Source organism: Chelonia mydas, chromosome 6 (assembly GCF_015237465.2).
Source record: "Chelonia mydas isolate rCheMyd1 chromosome 6, rCheMyd1.pri.v2, whole genome shotgun sequence".
Taxonomy (NCBI): domain Eukaryota; kingdom Metazoa; phylum Chordata; order Testudines; family Cheloniidae; genus Chelonia; species Chelonia mydas.
Window position 1 is genome coordinate 115,932,127 of NC_051246.2, and position 21,882 is coordinate 115,954,008.

General features: G+C 45.3%; 1 protein-coding gene across 1 annotated transcript in view; it reads right to left on the bottom strand.

Annotated features, from left to right (window-relative positions):
• Positions 1 to 21,801, bottom strand: part of LOC102946883 (protein AHNAK2) — an 80,235-nt gene extending 58,434 nt beyond the window's left edge. The window contains 1 exon segment of the mRNA XM_043549392.1: positions 21,627 to 21,801. The gene's annotated coding sequence lies outside the window, so the exon portion shown is untranslated.
• Positions 21,802 to 21,882: the final 81 nt, after the last annotated feature.

Consider the following 21,882-nt stretch of genomic DNA (forward strand, 5'->3'; position numbering starts at 1 on the left):
AGTCTGTGTCCATGTCCTCATCACTCTCGTCACCGCGCTGAAGTCGCCTACTCGCCCGGTATCGCTTTGCCAGGTTCTGGTGCTGCATACACTGCTGGATAATGCGTGTGGTGTTTAACGTGCTCCTAATTGCCAAAGTGATCTGAGCTGGCTCCATGCTTGCCGTGGTATGGCGTCTGCACAGAAAAAAGGTGCGGAACGATTGTCTGCCCTTGCTCTGACGGAGGGAGGGGCGACTGACGACATGGCTTACAGGGTTGGCTTACAGGGAATTAAAATCAACAAAAGGGGTGGCTTTACATCAAGGAGAAACAAAAACAACTGTCACACAGTATGGCCCCCTCAAGGATTGAGCTCAAAACCCTGGGTTTAGCAGGCCAATGCTTAACCCACTAAGCTATCCCTCCCTCTTGTATTTCAGGCAGGACTTCATGGAGGGAGGGGGGAGCAAATGAATACAAAACAAATCTGGTCTATTTCTTGTTTTGATCCACTCCTCTATCTTTTACATCTTTGGCTGGCAGCAGATGGTGCAGAAGGACTGCAAGCCATCCACATCTCTTGGCTGCTCGGCAGAAGATAGTACAATAGGACTGCTAGCCATCCTCATCTCTTGCCTGCCTGGCAAAAGATGGTACAATAGGACTGCCTGCAGGACTAAAGAGAGTGACCTGGCCGAGTCACTCCTAATGTAGTCCCTGCACCCATGTCTGCCCAGGCGCTCCTGACCGACACGGCCAGGAGCACCTCGGACATGACGATGACGGCTACCAGTCTTACTGCACCATCTGCTGCCACAAGGCAATGGGTTGCTGCTGCTGTGTCGCAATGCAGTACCACATCTGCCAGCACCCAGAGACATACGGTGACCGTGAGCTGAGCGGGCTCCATGCTTGCCGTGGTATGGCGTCTGCACAGGTAACTCAGGAAAAAAGGCGCGAAACGATTGTCTGCCGTTGCTTTCACGGAGGGAGGGAGGGAAGGAGGGCCTGATGACATGTACCCAGAACCACCCGCGACAATGTTTTAGCCCCATCAGGCATTGGGATCTCAACCCAGAATTCCAATGGGCAGCGGAGACTGCGGGAACTGTGGGATAGCTGCCCACAGTGCAACACTCCGGAAGTCGACACTAGCCGCGGGACGGTGGAAGCACTCCGCCGAGTTAATGCACTTAAAGCATTTTGTGTGGGGACACACACAATCGACTATTTAAAAACAATTTCTAATAAACCGACTTCTATAAATTTGACCTAATTTCGTAGTGTAGACATACCCTTATAGAAGTAGTGAGACCAGATGTCCCGTTTTTAAAGGGACAGTCCCATATTTAAGCCCTCCTACAGGCTTCCTGACTTTTTCTTAAAAACAGGCAAATTGTTCCATATTTTCTGTCTCCCCCCCATCAGTACCGGTGGGTCTTGCTGCTGACCAGATCCCCGCTTGCCAGCCGCCCTGCCACCAGCAGTGATTGCAGGGGTGGGGGGTCCAGTGGCCAACGATGGGGGTGGGTTTGCAAAGCTGTGGTGGGGCGAAGATGCAGCGCATGGGGCTGGACACTCCTCCGCTGATCATCAGCGCAGCCCCTGCTGCGTGCCGGCTCTTGGCCAGCCGGATCTCCCTCCCCCCCGCCCCCCCCCCCCCCCCTGTTTCTGGCCGGCACTTGCTGCACAGTGTGAGCTGCGGTGGCCGGTGAGTGTGGGCACGTGCCAGGCAGCAACCAGTTACATGTTGTCTCTGCTGCCCACTCATCCGCCCTTTACATGCTCCCCCTCTTGCTGTCCTCTCCCTGCTTTGCCCCTTCACCCCCCAGTCCTGCTGCTCCTCCATATCCACACTGGTAGGGCATGTCCTGCTCCCAGCACTGTGAGGAGAACCAGCCCCTGGTCAGAGCACTCAGTTCACCAACAGCCTGGCCAGCAGGCTCCTTCTTTCCCCCACTGCCTCTGGCTGGGCTGGCCAGGAGGAGCCAAGCCCTGCATGTGCCAAAACCCCGCACAGAGCTGACAAGAGGAAGCCTTTCTGCCCCTCAGATAAGCTGTAGAGTGGTGAGGGGTGGGGTGGGGATTTCCAGCCTGTTCATCCCCTGAACCTGCAGGCTCCACAGCAGCCCCCTGGGCCCTCTTAACCCCCTCATGCCACTCCCCCACTATGGGTCCTGCCCCCAGGGAGCAGGGGGGCTGCTCTGTACCCTGGATACCCTCCGCTGCTGAGCCACCTCTCTGTCCGGGTTCACTGAAGCCCCTGCCACCCGCCCCAGTCAGATTCCCTGGTGCACAATGCATCCTTAGTGCTTAACCCCTTCCTGCCCACACTGTAGCTGGGAGACAGGAAGCAGTTGGGTTGTGTCGATGGCCAGCAGCAGCCTGGAGGTGTTGGCTGCCTTTTGACACTGTGCAAGTGTGTGGGCAGGAAGGGATAAGCTGCTTCCAGCCACGGGGTGGGGATGGGGGTGGGGTGCACAGAAGCGATAAGCTCTGCAAAGACACGAGCCAGGTCATCTTCTCCCCCCGCACCCCCACTGACTTCCCCTGCGGCTGGAAGTAGCTCACATCCTTTCCCTCCTGCACAGCGCCGAAAGGCTGCTGCTGGCTGCATTCTGGTGTGAACTCTAGCAGAAATCTGGGGAGGGGGAGCATGTGACCCTGCATACTCCCCCCACCCCCATCCTCCCACATGTTGCCTCAGGAAGATGCAGCACCAGGTACTGGTAGAGGTGGGTCCTCTAGGGGGGGCCCAGCCAGGTATGGAGGGCAGAGATTGCTGGGCAGGGAGGGTCAGGTCAGTCGGTCATACTCCCCCACCTGTGTGAGAGAGGTGTACGGGGGTGTGTGTGTGTGTGTGAGACCTCTCCCTGTCTGTGTGTGCGTGTGCGGGGGAATAGGAATTTGTGTGTCACCCCTACCTGTGTGAACCCTAAATCCTTAAGATAAGAAGGTAAATAAAAAGAATCCAGCTACGCAGTATTTCTTTTTAACGGGGGCTCAGTCAACTCGATGTTAATTTGAATGTTTGTACTTCATAATTCTGATTGTTTGCCGTTGAACCCACTTGAATATGAGTAATTTTACCATTTGTCCTGTATTCAGCATAGGGAAATATGGTCACCTTACTTAGAAGTAAACTTTCCAGTGGGCCTTCCTACAGCCTTCATGTGTGTGTGCAATGCATGTTGAACATATACATGTACAAGACCTACACACATGCTTGAAAAACGTTGACATCTGTGCACACGCTTTGAATAGTCTACTGCAGCTGCAAGCGGGCTCAATGAGTTTTATAAGTGCAAATTCTAACTCAAGGGAACCGGTAGCTGTTAAGCTGTTGAAATTCCATGCAGAGATGTTTTCCCCATGTAGATGCATGCACACTTTTGCAACCACATGTATGAAGGGAGCAGTCTGAAAATGTACCCATCCGGTTTCCAGTTAACATGAGAATCTCCCGGCTGAACAGTTCCAGCCCAGGGATGCTGGAAGATACATTTGACATGCATATGTTTCTTATTAAGTGAAGCTGTCAGAAAAAGGGAAAGGTTTAGATTCCAGAAGTGGTGGAGCTAAAGAGAAGATAAATGGTTGGGCTGTGGCATTACCAGAGAGACCGTCTCTAGCTAAGTCATGCTGCCCCTGCAGCTCATCATTCTTCACTTCTCACTGTATGGCTGAAGATACTCTTTTCCAAGCGTGTCTGCAGTGAGATTAAACCACCGATTGCAAACCACTTTCCTTTATACCTAATCCCTGTGACGCAGTCAAATTAGAGAGGAGAATACAGCAAAGAAGTGGGATTAATTTCATTTGTTATGCCCTTCTCGTTGTTTAATGTGTCTAGGACCACATTCTGGTACTATGGTGTAAATTCAGACCAACTCCACTGATTTTAGTATAACAGGGTTGAATTTACATGGGTATAACAGCAGAATTTGGCCTGTGATCTTTAAAGTACAGTATCAATTAAAACCCCTTTAATTTCACTGTAGAATGTTTTTGCAAATTTTCTTTAAGGTTTTTACTCAAAAAGCATAAAAAGCCCTACGAGGGTGCTGTTGTGTGGCAACAGAGTACCACATAAATTAAGCAAACTCTGGGTAATATCTCTAAAAATATGTGTTTATAGCTCCCTGCCAGTTTCTGACTAATGCTTTTGTTTGTTGCTATAGCGAACCACACATGAATCTGACAGCCAAAAGCATTCTTATGACTCACCTTCGCTCCCTGGGGGGCTGAAAAATGGAATTACAAAACAATCTGAGGAGACTGTGGGAGGAAACACATTTTTTGGCACAGGATCCACCAACATTAAAAAGAAGAATACTGAGAGTGGAAACCATTAGGAAATGGGGAACGGTGTGGCTGGGTTGACTTTAACCTACAGTGATCCAAACAGAGCCTCTGTCTAAAATGAAACCTGGAAAGTTGTCTTATTTGTGCAGGGAGTAGTACTGGGGAGCTCTCCCCAGGCATTACGGGATGGATCCAAAGCCTTTGGAAATCAATGGCTGCTTGGGATCAGACCCCAAGGCATTCACAGCCTGCTCACTCACTTTTATCTGATTCAATGACACATAAGCCAATGGTTTTAATTTTCTCAGTTTCTGTTATTATTATTTGTATTTTGGTAGCATCGAGAAACCTCTACCAAGATCAGAGTCCCATTGTGCTTGGCGCTGTGCAAACACAAAGTGAAAGACAGTCTCTGCCCCCAAGAGCTTACCATTGCAATGGACGAGGCACATGGCGAAAGAGGAAACGGAGCTGATGTGACTTGCTCAACACAGCAGCTTAGCGGTAGAGTCAGGGACAGAACCCTGGTGCCCTGCGTCACAGTTCAGTGAATGCATCCGATGAAGTGAGCTGTAGCTCACGAAAACTTATGCTCAAATACATTTGTTCAAATAAGGTGCCACAAGTACTCCTTTCCTTTTCTTCCAGGCTATACAAATGTCAGGGTGAGGTATTATTGTCTATAGAAAAAATCAACATTTTTCTATTGACGTTAGATATCTGACCCCAGCCTGCATGCTGCCCCTTTGTCCAGAATGTTTCCATTATCAAAACAAAGGGTCTCATCATTTGGTGGAAAATTATCTGAGCTCCATGTATAGCTCTGTTGAGAGAGATTCCAACAGAGTCTGATCCCAAGCGGCCATTGACTTCCCTGTAGACATTTGGAAGTGTCTGGTTGTTGTTTTTTTTTTTTAACTAGTGAACACAAGATAAATGGCTGGGATACAGGGTAGCGCTATAATTTGAAATGTACGTTTCATGGGGCTTCTGTGGTAGCTGCTAATCATTTAATTACATAGGACCAAATCCTCCACTACCCAGATTTCATTCTGTCGAGCAAAGCTTCATTGGACTCCTGTGAAACTGATATTATGACACGTTAAATACTAAGGGGAAGCTACATGATCATTTCCACCCTGTGCCCAGTAATAACTACTGAATTTGTTTAAGGCTAGCTTTTGAATCTGTTGAATTTTTGTGAAAATATTTAAAGTTAAAGTACTTTGTTCCTTAACTCTTAATTGAATTCATTTATAGGTAGGGCCCTACCAAATTCACTGTCCATTTAAAAAAATAGCATTTTAAAAAATCTTGACTCTCATGGTTTCAGATATTTAAATCTTAAATTTCACAGTGTTGTAACTGTGGGGGTCCCAACCCAAAAGAGATTGGGGGGTTGCCAGGCTATCCTTGGGTAGTGTAGGAGGCTTCGCGTAAAAGCAGCAGTACAGAAGTAAGAGCGGCAATACCATACTTCTGGTGACAGCACTGCTTTCCGGGCTCGGTGCCTGGCCAGCAGCCACCACTCTCCAGCTGCCCAGCTCTGGCGGCAGCACAGAAGTAAGGGTAGTAATACTGTGGCCCCCCTACAATAGCCAGATTTCACGGGGGATGCCAGATTTCACAGTCTGTGACACGTTTTTCACAGCCAAGAATTTGGTAGGGCCCTATTTATAGGGCAACTAACATGAGGCATCTGAGCCAGGTACAAAATAAAGACCAAACACCACTAGCTAGAAGGCAGTGATTTATCGAATTGTGGACAGTGTGTATGGTGACACCCATTGTTTCATGTTCTCTGTGTATATAAAATCTCCCCACTGTATTTTCCACTGCATGCATCCGATGAAGTGAGCTGTAGCTCACGAAAGCTTATGCTCAAATAAATTGGTTAGTCTCTAAGGTGCCACAAGTACTCCTTTTCTTTTTACGAATACAGACTAACATGGCTGTTACTCTGAAAGACAGGACTCTGGAGCACTTACTGGGGGTCTGTTGAGAGCTGATCGGTCATAGGATGCTGGCTCCACCTCTCCGCTTTCAGCTGCTTCTATAGGAGGCCAGGCTTTTCATTAAATGTCTGAACAAGTGCCAGCCCAGCAGGCACCATGCTGTGACCGAGCATCTGAAAGCACCTTCAGGTGACTGAAGCCACCAGCATAACAATTAAAAATAGCTCAATATCCTAACGCTATTTATTTATCCACGTCAACAACTGCTGTGGTTGATGGAGGGATGCCATACAGTCAGGTCTAGGAGGGGAGATGGTCGGTGCAATCAAAAAGGGGGTAGAGGTGGTCCACTTGTGAATGGGTGACAGGTGGTCCGCAGAACAAACGCTTGTTCCCTCCTGGAGAGAGAAGCGCAAGCAACTAGCTTAACATCACTGTTATTATTATTGTTCCTTAGATCTTATAGGGCACTTCTCATTCATAGCTGTCAAAGGGCTTTACAAAGGAAGATAAGTATCACTATCTCAGTTTTACAGTGATGGAAACTGAGGCAACGTAGTGAAGTGACTAGCACAAAGTTTCAGAAGAAATCAGTGGCAGAGCCAAAACTAGAACCCCGCTGTGTTGGAGCTCACGGCTAGCTCCACAGGACCACACTCCCTCCCTCAGCTCATTGGGGAAAGGAAATGCTTCATATTCACTCTTCCATGTCTTCCGCGCTCTCCCTTTGTCAACAGAAACTGTACCAACCAAGCCTTGAGAACACAATTGTTTCCAACACTGGCAAGGAAGTCAGCTAGCATTTTTATTGAATCCAGCCCTAATAGAGAGCTAGGAAACCATCTCTTTTCCAGCTATAGAAAGAGTCCTCTAATTATATATATAAAAAACTGAAAACAATATATTTACTCAAATAATAATTAATACCTAATTGTTATATAGCACTTTTCCTGAATAGATCGCAAAGCGCTTTACAAAGGAGGTCAGTATCATTATCCCCATTTAGAGATGGGGAAACTGAGGCACGGGCGTATCAGCAGTGGTAGAGCCAGGTATAGAACCTGGGTATTCTGAGTCCTAGTATAGTGCTCAGTCCAGCTGACCACACTGTCTCCATTACTATTAAAACATTCTTGTGGAGATTTGATGAGTTTGTGCAGCGCCTAGTACGCTGGAGTCCTGGAATATGATGCGGGTGTGACAGTAGTAACAACAATGATAAATGATAACCTTCACTAGGAGGGTGGTGAAGCACTGGAATGGGTTACCTGGGGAGGTGGTGGAATCTCCTTCATTAGAGGTTTTTAAGCTCATGCTTGACAAAGCCCTGGTTGGGATGATTTAGTTGGGGATTGGTCCTGCTTTGAGCAGGGGACTGGACTAGAGGACCTCCTGAGGTCCCTTCCAGCCCTGATATTCTATGATGTTATGATTGATCTATCTCCCTTTCTTTCAAATCCTACTGGATCAAGATTTGGTAACTATGCCCTAGGATTTATTATATACAATAACAAAAAATCTTCAATGCATTTGTGTTGTACTGGCAGGGGAGGTGGGCCACAGCAGTGGGGCACTGGCACTGACCTCAGTGAGGAGTTCTCCTTAAAAACTGATGGTCCAATCAGTGTTAATTTCACATCCCCTTTAAAATACAGCATAAGACACGGTATCTGTCTAGGGGGTCACTCTCACAGCCTTCCTAGGAGCTACGGATGTGTATTTCTATTGAGACGTGTTGGTATCTACTGCTTCTTCAGCGCCGTACGAGATCCTCAGTATATTCCTGTCTGGGTAAGCCTGGATGTCTGGGTGATCATCAGCTAGGGTATTCTATTACTTGCCTCCCTTTTTTCCTTTCAGGCCAAATGCCATTTCATTGTTACTGCCAGTCACTGTAAGAATCAAGAAATGCTGGACAGGCAGGTTTGGTGGTGCTGCTGCTGTAAGTTCATTGCCTGTAGCTCTGGCAGAAGGCTATTCCAGAGGAGCTGGTCAGTAGCTAAAAGGGCAGATGCAGGTAACAGGCATTTTATCACCCCCACCTTTTTGCTGGTGTTGACAAAAACACTTGACGCTGAAAGCTGCAGATCGCGTAAAATGCTTCCTTTACAAAAATCCTGCACTCCTGATTTCTCTTGCACAGAGAAGTCAGTGCTGCAAAGGTAGCCCTCGGGTCTGACATTCTGCTCTTCTAGATGACAGCCCCACGTGTAGCAGGATCAGAACACTGATGCTAACTTCTACTGTGTGGCTCTGAGAGGAGAAACTTGGACTAAGGGATTTACTGAATAAGTGCAGCTGTCGCTTTGCCCCAAGCAGCAGGGGCCAAAGATGACTAGAAATCACTGAGCGTTCTTGGAAGCCCCACAGATAGTAAAACAAACCCAACACCTCCAGAAAAGATTTTTTTCTGCTAAACCTCTATTTGCTTTTTTTTTTTTTATATCTCACCCTCCCCTCCTCCACCTTCACCCATTTGTCTGTTTTATCCACCTTTCTGACACTGGGATGATAAATTCTGTGGGACAGACACTGTCTTGTTATATGTCTGTATGGCATCTAACAGCATGAAGGCCTTGATCCTTGTTTGGGGCTCTGAGAGGTGCCATCATAATATAAATGATCAGTAGAAAGATGTAATCGGAATAAGACTATAAGCAATCTGACTATTGCTCTTCTGTAAACAATAACAAGCTTACTAGACCCCAGTTTTGACTCCTCCTTCCTCACAGGGACACTTTCTATCTTAGATTTTTAACCCTTTGAAGAGTCTTTATTAGTCCTTCCTTCAAAAATAGGGCTACAGTCCTGGCTCAGTGGACTGAGACTGGGGTAGGAGTCAGCAGACCTGAATTCTAGTCTTGGCTCTGCCCCTAGCCTGCGCGGTAACCTTGGGTAGGTTATGTGCCTGCTCTGTGCCTCAGTTTCCCTATCTGTAAAATACGATACTGACCTAATTTGTGAAGCGCTTTGAGATCGGCTGATGAAGAGCACTAGGTCAGAGGTAGGTAGTATTATTAGCACATAGGCAGGCTCTCCTAGTACCAACTCATGATGCCCCGGTTCCCTTCTTTGTGCTTGAAATTGGTGTGCTTGAAACTGACTAGACTCATATGTGTCTCCAAGCAAGCAAGTGCATCAAAATCTGATCACTGCTAATCTCAGAAGAACAGAGTCCGCACAACCTGCTTGTTGTTGGCATGTCAGCCAGCCCAGGTGCTGGGCTGTTACAGCCATTTGTAGCCCAGTTTTGGAAGGAGTGGTGTTTGTTCACTATTATACACTTTTAAAAGAGAAAAAGGTGGGGGAGTCAAATTTTGATCGATTTGGTGGCACCTAACACCTGTTTTGCACTCACTTTGCAGTGGGTAAATTACCCTGCAAGGTGCAGGGCAGGGGAGAATCTGACGCACTGTGTGTATCTCTGGGAGCACTCACTGGGGCTTTGCAGTTCTCTATCCACCCTACTCGGAGGCTGTGCTTTAAAGCACCAATACAGCTGTCAGTTGGTGTTTTAAAGCACCTGAATTTACTTGCAGTTCCCCACCCACAGGAGTGCTGGTAAGAGACAGAGCTTTGTTTCCTTGTCCCAGTCATATGGCTCGGTCAGTGTTACAAAAGGACCACGCACCCGTCATGTGGCAGGGGTCAGTATCTGCAGGCTCCAGCGATAACTGTTACAGCTGCCATTTAAAAAAATAAATCAAATTGTAAACCAGCCAAAAAGTCCAAGCACAGCAAACGTGGCCAATTAATCAAACACAAACGGAGATGTCAGGGCAAATGACCTGAACCTCCTGACTGATGAGAGAATTATGTTGCTTCTTATTGGTCATGTGTTAGTACATATGGTCTATGAACCTCAAAGGCTCTCTGATCACATGGCCACCTCTCAACACAGTTTCTTCTGCAATGGCTTGTCTGACTGCTGAGGTGGATCCATTGCCCATAGACTGCTGCTTGCAGGCTTTTCCAGTGTCACTGACTGGGATGTGTTGCTCCTGTCAGCATTCTCACCGTCCTCAAGAAAGAGAGAACAGAGTTATCTTTGGCTGGGTTTAGATGTTTTCTGTTCTTCTGGGAGTGCTCCTCACAAGTAGTTATGACATGTGACTTTGGTGTGCATGAGATAGCTGCTACTTTGGCAAGGCGCCAGATGCTTCTCTGTTTGAAAGCGAACATGCTTGCCAACTTTCAATGGGCGTAGCTATTTGGCATTCTTACTGCAATGCTTATTCTCTTCTGGTTTCCTGGTACGTTCTTCTGTATCCAGAGTTAATTGTCTTTGACTCGGGAGTTCTGTGTGCAGAACTTGCTGGATTGGGCCCATAATAACCTTCTTTTCAGATGTTGCATGAGTTTGAAATCTCCTTCAAGAGCATTGTCAGAACTGAAAAAATTGAACAACTTCTCCCCCCAAAACCACCTCGCCTCAAATCCCCCCTATCTATCTAATTTAATCTATTTCAGAGGCATCTAATCTTATAATCTAATCCTGCTATGAGATTCTATGAGATTCCTCCATCACACATTTGCACACATAGTGAATTCCTCCTGTTGGTAACACAGCTGAAAATACATCTGCCATCCAGCGTCCTTCACTGCTGCTGCTTGATACTTTGCTGTGAAATTGTTTCTCACAGTGTTTGTGGCCCACCCTTTAGCAGGAAGGAGTGTTTTGTTTTTTCATCGGCAGATGTGTACCTTGCTGCATTCACATTTAAATTGCAGTAGTGCCCAGGAGATTTGACTAAGTTGGGGTGTCATTGTGCCAGACACTGTGCAGACCTACAGTAAATGACAGTACCTACGCGCTACTGCATCTGTCATCAGCCACATTTGGTAGCAGCTGCTATGGTAAATGTCATAGACTGTAAGGCCAGAAGGGATCATTGTGATCATCTAGTCTGACCACCTGCATAACAACGGCCAAAGAACTTCCCCAGAATTAATTCCTGCTTCAAGTGCAACAGCTGTGGTTGAACTGCAGTAAAGCTTTTAGAAAAGCATCCAGTCTTGATTTAAAGATTGCCAGTGATGGAGAATCCACCACAGCCCTTACTAAGTCGTTTCAGTGGTTAATTACCCAAAACCAGTGTCCGTGCTTCTCCTTAGAATTCAGTCTTAGGAACCTACAAATCACTACTGTTCTACAGCCATCTGGGCTGCTGTCCTGCCTCCCCTTCCTATATTTAAATGTCACCTCTCTTATTTCCATTATATGGTTTTTTATGTTCTAACATTCCCTGTATAACAGGACCTTCTAACAAGAATACCCTTTGAATGTCCACGCTCCCATCCATACTGTGCTCCTCACTGGTAACAGTATGGAAATATTGCTCCGGTCTTCTGCAGGAGGAGTCCTGTGGACTAAAATGGACTTGTGCAGCTGTGAAGTGGGCAATTCTGCTGACTCGGGATTCATAGTCCTAGGTCGGGAGGAGGAGAAAAACAAGGCAGAGAGCTCCTTTGCAAACAAAAGGCTTGGCACGCCCAGTGATATTTGCTGGAAATAACTGGCTACTACAGAGCCACTTTCTGCAGTAACCTCCTCTTACAAGAGTCACATCGTTAGTAGCTGTATATAGTAGAGTCTCTATTTACTTTCCTAAAAATAAATCAGTATACGCAGGAGATTACCCACCCCTGAAACAAATCTGCAAGCACCAGGCTTCCTTTTGTGGCTTTTTGGTTTTCTTTTGGGTAAACAAGGTTTACATATTTGGCCCATAAAACATAAAATTTACCAATTAATTTGTAACTGGTGTCATAACATTTGAGACGTCTGATTTCCTTACATCAGCCATTACAATTATTCCAATCAGCTTCTCTTAAACCTCTAAAGAGGGACAGTTTTTAAAGTGAAGGTTGATCACTCCTGAGTTAACTTTATCCAATCCATTTTGTTCATAAATTCCTGCCAGACTGACTGAAGCAGTTGTTAAATCCATTATGGATATACAGTCCAAATATGGATCTAACTTAACACTGGTTTACTAAGCGGTATCCCTACATTTATGCCTTCCACAATTGTCCCATGCAATGTTTCCATCCAGTTCTCAGCAAATCACCAAAGTAACTGAAATCTCCCTCTATGAATATTTTGTGTGAAATATTTCTAAAAAACATCTTGTTTTCGACTGCTTACCCTATTATAATAGTTAATTAATGGTCATATTATGCCCCAGTGCAATCGTGTGTTACGAGGTTAATAGAGACATGTCACCACTCACTCTTATTTTTTCTCGCAATGAATAGCTGTCAATATGAAACCTGATTTATAAAAAGTTAGGCTCACAATTGCACACCTAATTTGCACACCACTACCACAACTGTGTAAATAGTCATGTAATTACTCAGTCTGCCAATACAATAGGGGCGGAGTAACTGTTTACTTTAGTTAGCCACAGAATTGTATGCACATTTTCCTGCACAATTACATGCCTCTTTTTTTTTATAATCAGGCCCATAATGTGCACGATGTCAACTTTAACTAGTGATAGGAGACACAGTTCAGATAAAATAATAATCAACTCAAACTTTCACTTAAAGCATGAACCACACCAAAATCTGAGCTCAGACAATGTTTAATAACATTTTTGCATGCTTCTCTAATCTGCCTACAGCTGATATTAGAAGCAGAAATAATACAGGAAAGGCTCAGTCAGAACCAGAAAATGTTAGCCATCTCATGAGAGAGCTGCTTCTTTTGAAATTTCTGGACTGGTTTTTTTTTTTTTTCTGACCTTGGACTTTCTAATAAACTTGGGTACATTTCACATACAGATATTTTTGGATGCTTATCTGAACTAAATGGACACTTCAAACCTTTCTGAGGTTCACTTTCAACTAGTTTTAACCGCATTTGTTGGATAGAACCAATACTTAAAAATGATTAACTACTACTTCTAATTCACTTTTCATCTTCAGAATGCTGTACAGCTATTAATTAAATAGTCCTCACAATGCAGGTAAGGGACTATCACAGTTCCCACAGGATTTCAGTTCTTGCACGTGTACTTGGAGAATTCGCTTTAGTCTAAGACTCATATTCTTCACCACCGCCCTCCAAATAATTCTGATGGGGCTGGATGGCTGGAGCAGCATGAGATCCAGACATGGCAGAGGCAAGGAAAGACTGGGCATCTGGGCACTGGTGGAATGGTAAAGAACTTTAGATCAGCACTGGCTTAGGGTGAAAGGTTTGGGAGCAAGGGATTTAGTTGGGGATTGGTCCTGGTTTGAGCAGGGGGTTGGATTAGGTGACCTCCTGAGGTCTCTTCCAACCCTGATATTCTATGATTCTATGACAGTTGGAAAGAGAGCATGTGAGGGGTCCAGGGAGATTCTTAAGGAGAAGCTGAATGAGGCTGCCCTTCCAGGACTAGTGCAGAACCACAGGGGTAGGGAGTGGGCAGGAAAATGGGTAGCTGGACTAGTTGAATACATCAGATTTCTGGAATTGTGACTGCAGCCTGCAAGGTGCTCTGGTACAGCAGGTAATACTGATGGCCATGGGAACTGTCATTACTTCATTAAGCTAATTTAGGTAGGGGGAGGTGGCCAGATTGCCTGGCTCCTGGTACTAAACAAGGAGAGAGAAAAGTTTAGCAGATTGATCCCTAACTCTGGAGCAGAGGAAGGCCAAGCTAGAACCACAATCAGCAGGCACCTCAGAGGATTCACCTCTCAACAGGAGGGTCCTTAGCTCTCAGCATGTGGAGCAAGGACGAAGGCAGAAGCGAGGTGAAGCCGTACTTTAAAACCAGATAGCTGCAGTGATGACATGGCTGTTACAGTTACGCTGTTTGTATACAAAAGTTACAGCCTAATGCTACCCAAGTTAAGTGGAGGGCATATTCATTCTGCTGTGTGGACAGCAGAATGGATATTTACTATCTCCTTGGACCATTTTCTAATGCCGAGTGTTTTTCAGTTGGCTTGGCAATGATATTAATCTGATTACTTTTATTTGCAATTGGGCAAAAAGATTTACTTTCTACAGAGACTGAGAAGTCTTTATTTGGCAGATGAAACCAATCCCTTTGATACACCTACTATGTCATGTGTTTGTGTTTCTGCTCTCTTAAGTTTGGCTTGCGATCACGCGCTGTCATCGTGGGCCTGAACTTGCTCTGCTAATCGTCAATGGGAGTTTTGCCATGGGGAGCAAGATAAGGCCCTGCACCAGTTCCATCCTTTATTTCTTCTGCATATGAACCAGTCTGGATTATTTTCAGCAACCATTAAAGCCATTTTTCAGAGTAGCAGCCATGTTAGTCTGTATCCGCAAAAAGAAAAGGAGGACTTGTGGCACCTTAGAGACTAGCAAATTTATTTGAGCATAAGCTTTTGTGAGCTACAGCTCACTTCATTGGATGCATGCAGTGGAAAATACAGTGGGGAGATTTATATACACAGAGAACATGAAACAATGGGTGTTACCATACACACTGTAACAAGAGTGATCAGGTAAGGTGAGCTATTACCAGCAGGAGAGCGGGGGTGGAGGGGAACCTCTTGTAGTGATAATCAAGGTGGGCCATTTCCAGCAGTTGACAAGAACGTCTGAGGAACAGTGGGGGGGGGGGGGGAAATAAACATGGGGAAATAGTTTTACTTTGTGTAATGACACATCCACTCCCAGTCTCTATTTAAGCCTAAGTTAATTGTATCCAGTTTGCAAATTAATTCCAATTTAGCAGTCTCTCATTGGAGTCTGTTTTTGAAGTTTTTTTGTTGAAGAATTGCCACTTTTAGGTCTGTAATCGAGTGACCAAAGAGACTGAAGTGTTCTCCGACTGGTTTTTGAATGTTATAATTCTTGACGTCTGATTTGTGTCCATTTATTCTTTTACGTAGAGACTGTCCAGTTTGACCAATTTACATGGCAGAGGGGCATTGCTGGCACATGATGGCATATATCACATTGGTAGATGTGCAGGTGAACGAGCCTCTGATAGTGTGGCTGATGTGATTAGGCCCTATGATGGTGTCCCCTGAATAGATATGTGGACACAGCTGGCAACGGGCTTTGTTTCAAGGATAGGTTCCTGGGTTAGTGATTCTGTTGTGTGGTGTGTGGTTGCTGGTGAGTATTTGCTTCAGGTTGGGGGGCTGTCTGTAAGCAACGACTGGCCTGTCTCCCAAGATCTGTGAGAGGGATGGGTCGACCTTCAGGATAGGCTGTAGATCCTTGATGATGCGTTGGAGAGGTTTTAGTTGGGGGCTGAAGGTGATGGCTAGTGGCGTTCTGTTATTTTCTTTGTTCGGCCTGTCCTATAGTAGGTAACTTCTGGGTACTCTTCTGGCTCTGTCCATCTGTTTCTTCACTTCAGCAGGTGGGTATTGTAGTTGTAAGAATGCTTGATAGAGATCTTGTAGGTGTTTGTCTCTGTCTGAGGGATTGGAGCAAATACGGATGTATCGTAGAGCTTGGCTGTAGACAATGGATTGTGTGGTGTGGTCTGGATGAAAGCTGGAGGCATGTAGGTAGGCATAGCGGTCAGTAGGTTTCCGGTATAGGGTGGTGGTTATGTGACCATCGCTTATTAGTACTGTAGTGTCCAGGAAGTGGATCTATTGTGTGGACTGGTCCAGGCTGAGGTTGATGATGGGATGGAAATTGTTGAAATCATGGTGGAATTCCTCAAGAGCTTCTTTTCCATGGGTCCCGATGATGAAGATGTCATCAATGTAGCGCAAGTAGAGTAGGGGCATTAGGGGACGAGAGCTGAGGAAGCGTTGTTCTAAGTCAGCCATAAAAATGTTGGCATACTGTGTGGCCATGCGGGTACCCATAGCAGTGCCGCTGGTTTGAAGGTATACATTGTCCCCAAATGTGAAATAGTTATGGGTGAGAACAAAGTCACAAAGTTCAGCCACCAGGTTTGCCGTGACATTATCGGGGATATTGTTCCTGATGGCTTGTAGTCCATCTTTGTGTGGAATGTTGGTGTAGAGGGCTTCTACATCCATAGTGGCCAGGATGGTGTTTTCAGGAAGATCACTGATGGATTGTAGTTTCCTCAGGAAGTCAGTGGTGTCTCAAAGATAGCTGGGAGTGCTGGTAGCGTAGGGCCTGAGGAGGGAGTCTACATAGCTAGACAATCCTGCTGTTAGGGTGCCAATGCCTGAGATGATGGGGCATCCAGGATTTCCAGGTTTATGGATCTTGGGTAGCAGATAGAATGCCCCAGGTCGGGGTTCCAGGGGTGTGTCTGTGCGGATTTGTTTTTGTGCTTTTTCAGGGAGTTTCTTGAGCAAATGCTGTAGTTTCTTTTGGTAACCCTCAGTGGGATCAGAAGGTAATGGCTTGTAGAAAGTGGTGTTGGAGAGCTGCCGAGCAGCCTCTTGTTCATATTCCGACCTATTCATGATGACGACAGCACCTCCTTTGTCAGCCTTTTTGATTATGATGTCAGAGTTGTTTCTGAGGCTGTGGATGGCGTTGTGTTCTGCACGGCTGAGGTTATGGGGCAAGCGATGCTGCTTTTCCACAATTTCAGCCCGTGCACGTCGGTGGAAGCACTCTATTTAGAAGTCCGGTCTGTTTCGACCTTCAGGAGGAGTCCACCCGGAATCCTTCTTTTTGTAGTCTTGGTAGGAAGGTCTCTGTGGGTTAATATGTTGTTCAGAGGTGTGTTGGAAATCTCCCTCTTTGGCCCACCACTGTGGATCAGATTGTGAATGACCCTTTAGTCACTGCTTGCCCTCTGACAATAAAGTGTCGATTCCCTTGACTTCCCTTCTTGTGGCACCTTAGAGATTAACCAATTTATTTGAGCATTAGTCTCTAAGGTGCCACAAGTACTCCTTTTCTTTTTGAGAATACAGACTAACACGGCTGCTACTCTGAAAGAAGGCACTGTCCTTCAGTGACTTTATTTGCCCACCTACAGCCTTCGGTGGGTACAGCTACATTTGAGCTGGGAGGGGTGATCCCCAGCTCGCGTAGGCAGACCCATGCTAGCTGTGCTCAAGCTAGCACAGAAAAATAGTGCAGCCCCAGCAGCTGCGTGGGCTAGTCCCTCCCCCACCCCCCACCCCCCCCCCGCAATACAAGCCCACCTGACCCATGGGGTATGTACTTGGCTAGCTGGCCTGAGCAGCCCCATGCCGCCACAGACACGCTATTTTTAGGTGCTAGCTTGAGCACAGCTAGTTCAGGTACGTCCAGGTGAGCTTGGTCCTGCCCCTCCCAGCTCCAATGGAGCCAGACCCCTTTTTTGAAATAGGAAGGTCATTAAGAAGAATTTAGCACATGGAGGGCCCCGTCCTTTCCCTTGTCCTTTGTTTCCACCACTCGCGGTAGTAAAGCCCCGCCTTACAATATCTGGAGGATAAAGTGTACCTGGCTATTGAGTGGCCTTAGGTGTCCTCCCCTCTCACACCTCCACTCTTCCTGTGCAGGGGCCAGGCACTGCTGCCGTTCACAGGAGGGATCCCTCTCCTCACTTGTCCCAAAGATGGAGCTGAAGCATCCTCCTGATCTCTTCCAACCTGCTGGGCCTCCAGGCTGAGTACCCTAATCTCCATCTGACCTAGCCTCAGAGCAGGCAGAGGGAGCTAGATGCTAGCTAGACCCTCAGTACTAGGGCCTTTTCTGGAGGGAGAGGAAGTGTTGCAGGCATTAGGAGCTACAGGGAGGGGGATGGGCCGCTGTTGTTGGGTGGCCTGGACAGGGAAGGGGAGCTGGCACTAGGACCCAGAGAGGAAGCAAAGCATGGGAGCTCCAGTTTTCCTGCCTTCGGCATAGGTTGGTCCTGCCTGAGCTATGGGGCTACCCCTGCTTGTAGGGAATGTCGGGTCCCCACCTTCAGGCAGAGCTATCCATGCTTCTGGCTAGAGGATTTCTTGGTGGAAGGTTGCAGCATTATGGAGCCATTCTTTAAATGACCCAGTACTGTAAGGCTGAACCCACAGCCTTAGACCCCACAGCAGCATGCTAGGTTGGTCTTCCTGAGGGTGACAGCTCTGACTTTTCCAAAGCGCGTTTTGCTGGATATATATCATGGACTGATTTTATAGCACACAGAAATATACCTATATATGATACACTGTAGATTACTTTCCAACCTTTAAAATGCCCCCCTTTCTTCCCGGATGGGTTATTATTTTAACTCCCTAGTGGGTTTTTTTTTGGTTCTACAGTACAACAGAGACCCTTTTTTCAAAGTCAATACATTCAAGAACAAGAGCTTTGGTGATTCTTTAAAGACTCAAACCAAGAAGTAGAAATTCTTATTGCTTTGTGAAGAGCAGAATACTTCTTGGAATAAATAATTAAAGGCCAGGTTCTGCCAACCTTATTTACATTGAGTAATATCGTGCCTTTATAAACAATGGCACCTCTTACAGAGTGAAGCACTGACTCTATATTTCAGAGTAGCAGCCGTGTTAATCTATATCCACAAAAAGAAAAGGAGGACTTGTGGCACCTTAGAGACTAGCAAATTTATTTGAGCATAAGCTTTCGTGAGCTACAGCTCACTTCATCGGATGCATGCAGTGGAAAATACAGTGGGGAGACTTATATACACAGAGAACATGAAACAATGGGTGTTACCATACACACTGTAACAAGAGTGATCAGGTAAGGTGAGCTATTACCAGCAGGAGAGTGGGAGTGGGGGGGAACCTTTTGTAGTGATAATCAATGTGGGCCATTTCCAGCAGTTGACAAGAACGTCTGAGGAACAGTGGGGGCGGGGGGGGGGGAGGGGGAAATAAACACGGGGAAATAGTTTTACTTTGTGTAATGACCCATCCACTCCCAGTCTCTATTCAAGCCTAAGTTAATTGTATCCAGTTTGCAATTAATTCCAATTCAGCAGTCTCTCATTGGAGTCTGTTTTTGAAGACCTAAAAGTGGCAATTCTTCAACAAAAAAACTTCAAAAACAGACTCCAGCGAGAGACTGCTGAATTGGAATTAATTTGCAAACTGGATACAATTAACTTAGGCTTAAATAAAGACTGGGAGTGGATGTGTCATTACACAAAGTAAAACTATTTCCCCATGTTTGTGTGTGTCCCCCCCGCCCCCACTGTTCCTCACATGTTCTTGTCAACTGCTAGAAATGGCCCACCTTGATTCTCACTACAAAACGTTCCCCCCTCCACCCCTGCTCTCCGGCTAGTAATAGCTCACCTTACCATACACACTGTAACAAGAGTGATCAGGTAACACCCATTGTTTCATGTTCTCTGTGTTTATAAATCTCCACACTGTATTTTCCACTGCATGCATCCGATGAAGTGAGCTGTAGCTCACGAAAGCTTATGCTCAAATAAATGTTAGTCTCTACGGTGCCACAAGTACTCCTTTTCTTTTTGACTCTACATTATAGACAGACAGCTGGATTTCATTGCTCCAGTATTGAGTATTGAGCTCCATGTTCAGCCAAAAGTGAATAAAGGCATGTTGACCTCATTTGGGGGAATTCAGGTTGATCTCCCAAGATGATTAAAAACCTAAAATATTCACTGTCTCCAAACCTGGAGAATTATTACTAGCAAACCTTACAGACACCCCTTCTGATTGAAAGACCTTGCCATCTTTCATACTAAACACAGCTGTACAGTAGACTGGAATTTAGCCATCTTCAGTGAATTACTTTTAAGTGCAGAGTATACAGTCAAACTGACTTTAATAAGATTTACACAAATCTAGTAGTTGAGTGTCCTTTACGAGAGTGCCACACCAAAAATAGTAAAATGACGAGAGCAAAGAAAGTTTGTTTATGCTATTTCAGCTAAAACTCTACACTATCCAACAGAGAAGCTAAAGCCAGCATAGAATTTATGAACACTGTAGCAGGACTAGTGCTGTTCTATAGTTTAACTTTTAAGGTTATTGAAATAAATGTTTCAATCCCACCTGTCAGTTTAAAAAGAAGAAAAGATCAGCAGCCCAATAAAAAGTCCTCAAGCATGATGCACTTTTGTGGTGCAGATTAAATTCCTAAAACCCTGTATATACAAGGAGTATGCTAGCATAAAGTTTTGGGAGAAAACTCTCTTTAAGACTGTGAATAATTTATATACGGTTATTCTTTAGTATAACAATCTGTACAAGAAAAACAATAATTACAGTTACCATGACACCAATCATGATAATTATATGGAGTAGAATTAAATCTTCAGAGTGTCTTGTTTCACAAATCATAGAGAAGAACTGTTACTTCTGTGGTACAGGCCCATCCGTCTGGTGTTTTCTAATTTAAATATTTTCTCTTTTCTATCAAAGATTTTAAAACTGCCAGATCTTTCTACCAGTAGCCACAGATGCAATGCTGCCCCACTTCAAATCCCTTGGCATTGAATTTAGCATTATGTTAATCTGATCAAAGATCTTTAAGGTGCACAGTAACTGTGTTGATGGGACTATATAAGAACCTAGATAGGTAGACAGACAGCTCTTAGGCAGGTTTTATTTGCAGGTTTTGCTGGAGCAATCTCCCATAGGAAAGATATATGAGATCCCATTTGCACCAGCAAGGTTGTGCATCTCTGTCTTTAAAAGCTTTGAGGTTGATTTTAGCCTCATATACTACCAATATATAGGGTGCTTAGTGCCATGCACATATATTATGATTCTATGCATATGGTATTTATTATACATAGTGCACATATAACAGTATCCCTCTTGTGGGAGCATATTATCTACTGTAAAATTCAACTGTATGTATACAGTGGAAACCACACATAGAAGAATCATCTTCATGATAAGACAACTTCACTTGCAAGCAAATTGCAAATTGTGGTGCACTGAAACAATATGGGAGTAGGATTTTAACTCAGTATAAACAGTTTCACTATGTCCTAGTTCACTATGAGGGGTTTCACTGTAAAGTATATAGAGTGGGGAGGAGGGAAAGAAATGTGACTGAAATAGACAAGTTGTTGAATCTTAAGATGTGTGCAGGACTCAAAACTGATCATGCCCTGAAAGCTTTTGATATCTATATGCATGAGTGCAAAGTCACCTGTATCAAGAAATCAGATCAGAACATTCTCAATCGTGCTGTGAACTTGCTTGCTAATTTGTAGCACGGCTTCTCCAAATGCAAGAACAAGACAAATCAGATGTGGAAGCATTTAACTCTCCATGCAGCCTCATGTGTTATATTTGGGTGCACCTTATTTTAAGTCTCAGCTATTTTCCTCCCTCAGCATCAGCAGATTTCTGAGGGTCGGTAACGTGCATGTCTGTGTATGTTTCACTGATCAAGTGCATAGCTGGTAGCATGGCAACTTTATGACCCTCATTATATCAAAGCACACACACACAGCTACAATTCTAATTTAAGATCCCCTTCATTTATTGCAAACTTGAGCAAACTGCATCATCGAAAGAGAGAGGGATGTTTAAACAAACTTACCAAAAATAACTGAAGTTCTCAAAAGTTGCCCTGAAGTTGAAATAGCCCAGAACACCAATCCAGAGCCTTCCCCCAAGCTCTCGCTCTTTCTCCCTGTCTCTCTATTGCATTTGGAATAAGGGCAGTGCAGAAATCCAGCAAAACAATTTTCCTTCTATGTAGACTGGGGCGTTTCTCTACAGTCAGAAAGGGAGTGGCTGAGCCCCGGTGAGGCTTGTTGCCATACCCCAAGCCAAAGAGTGCAGTCGCAGATTAC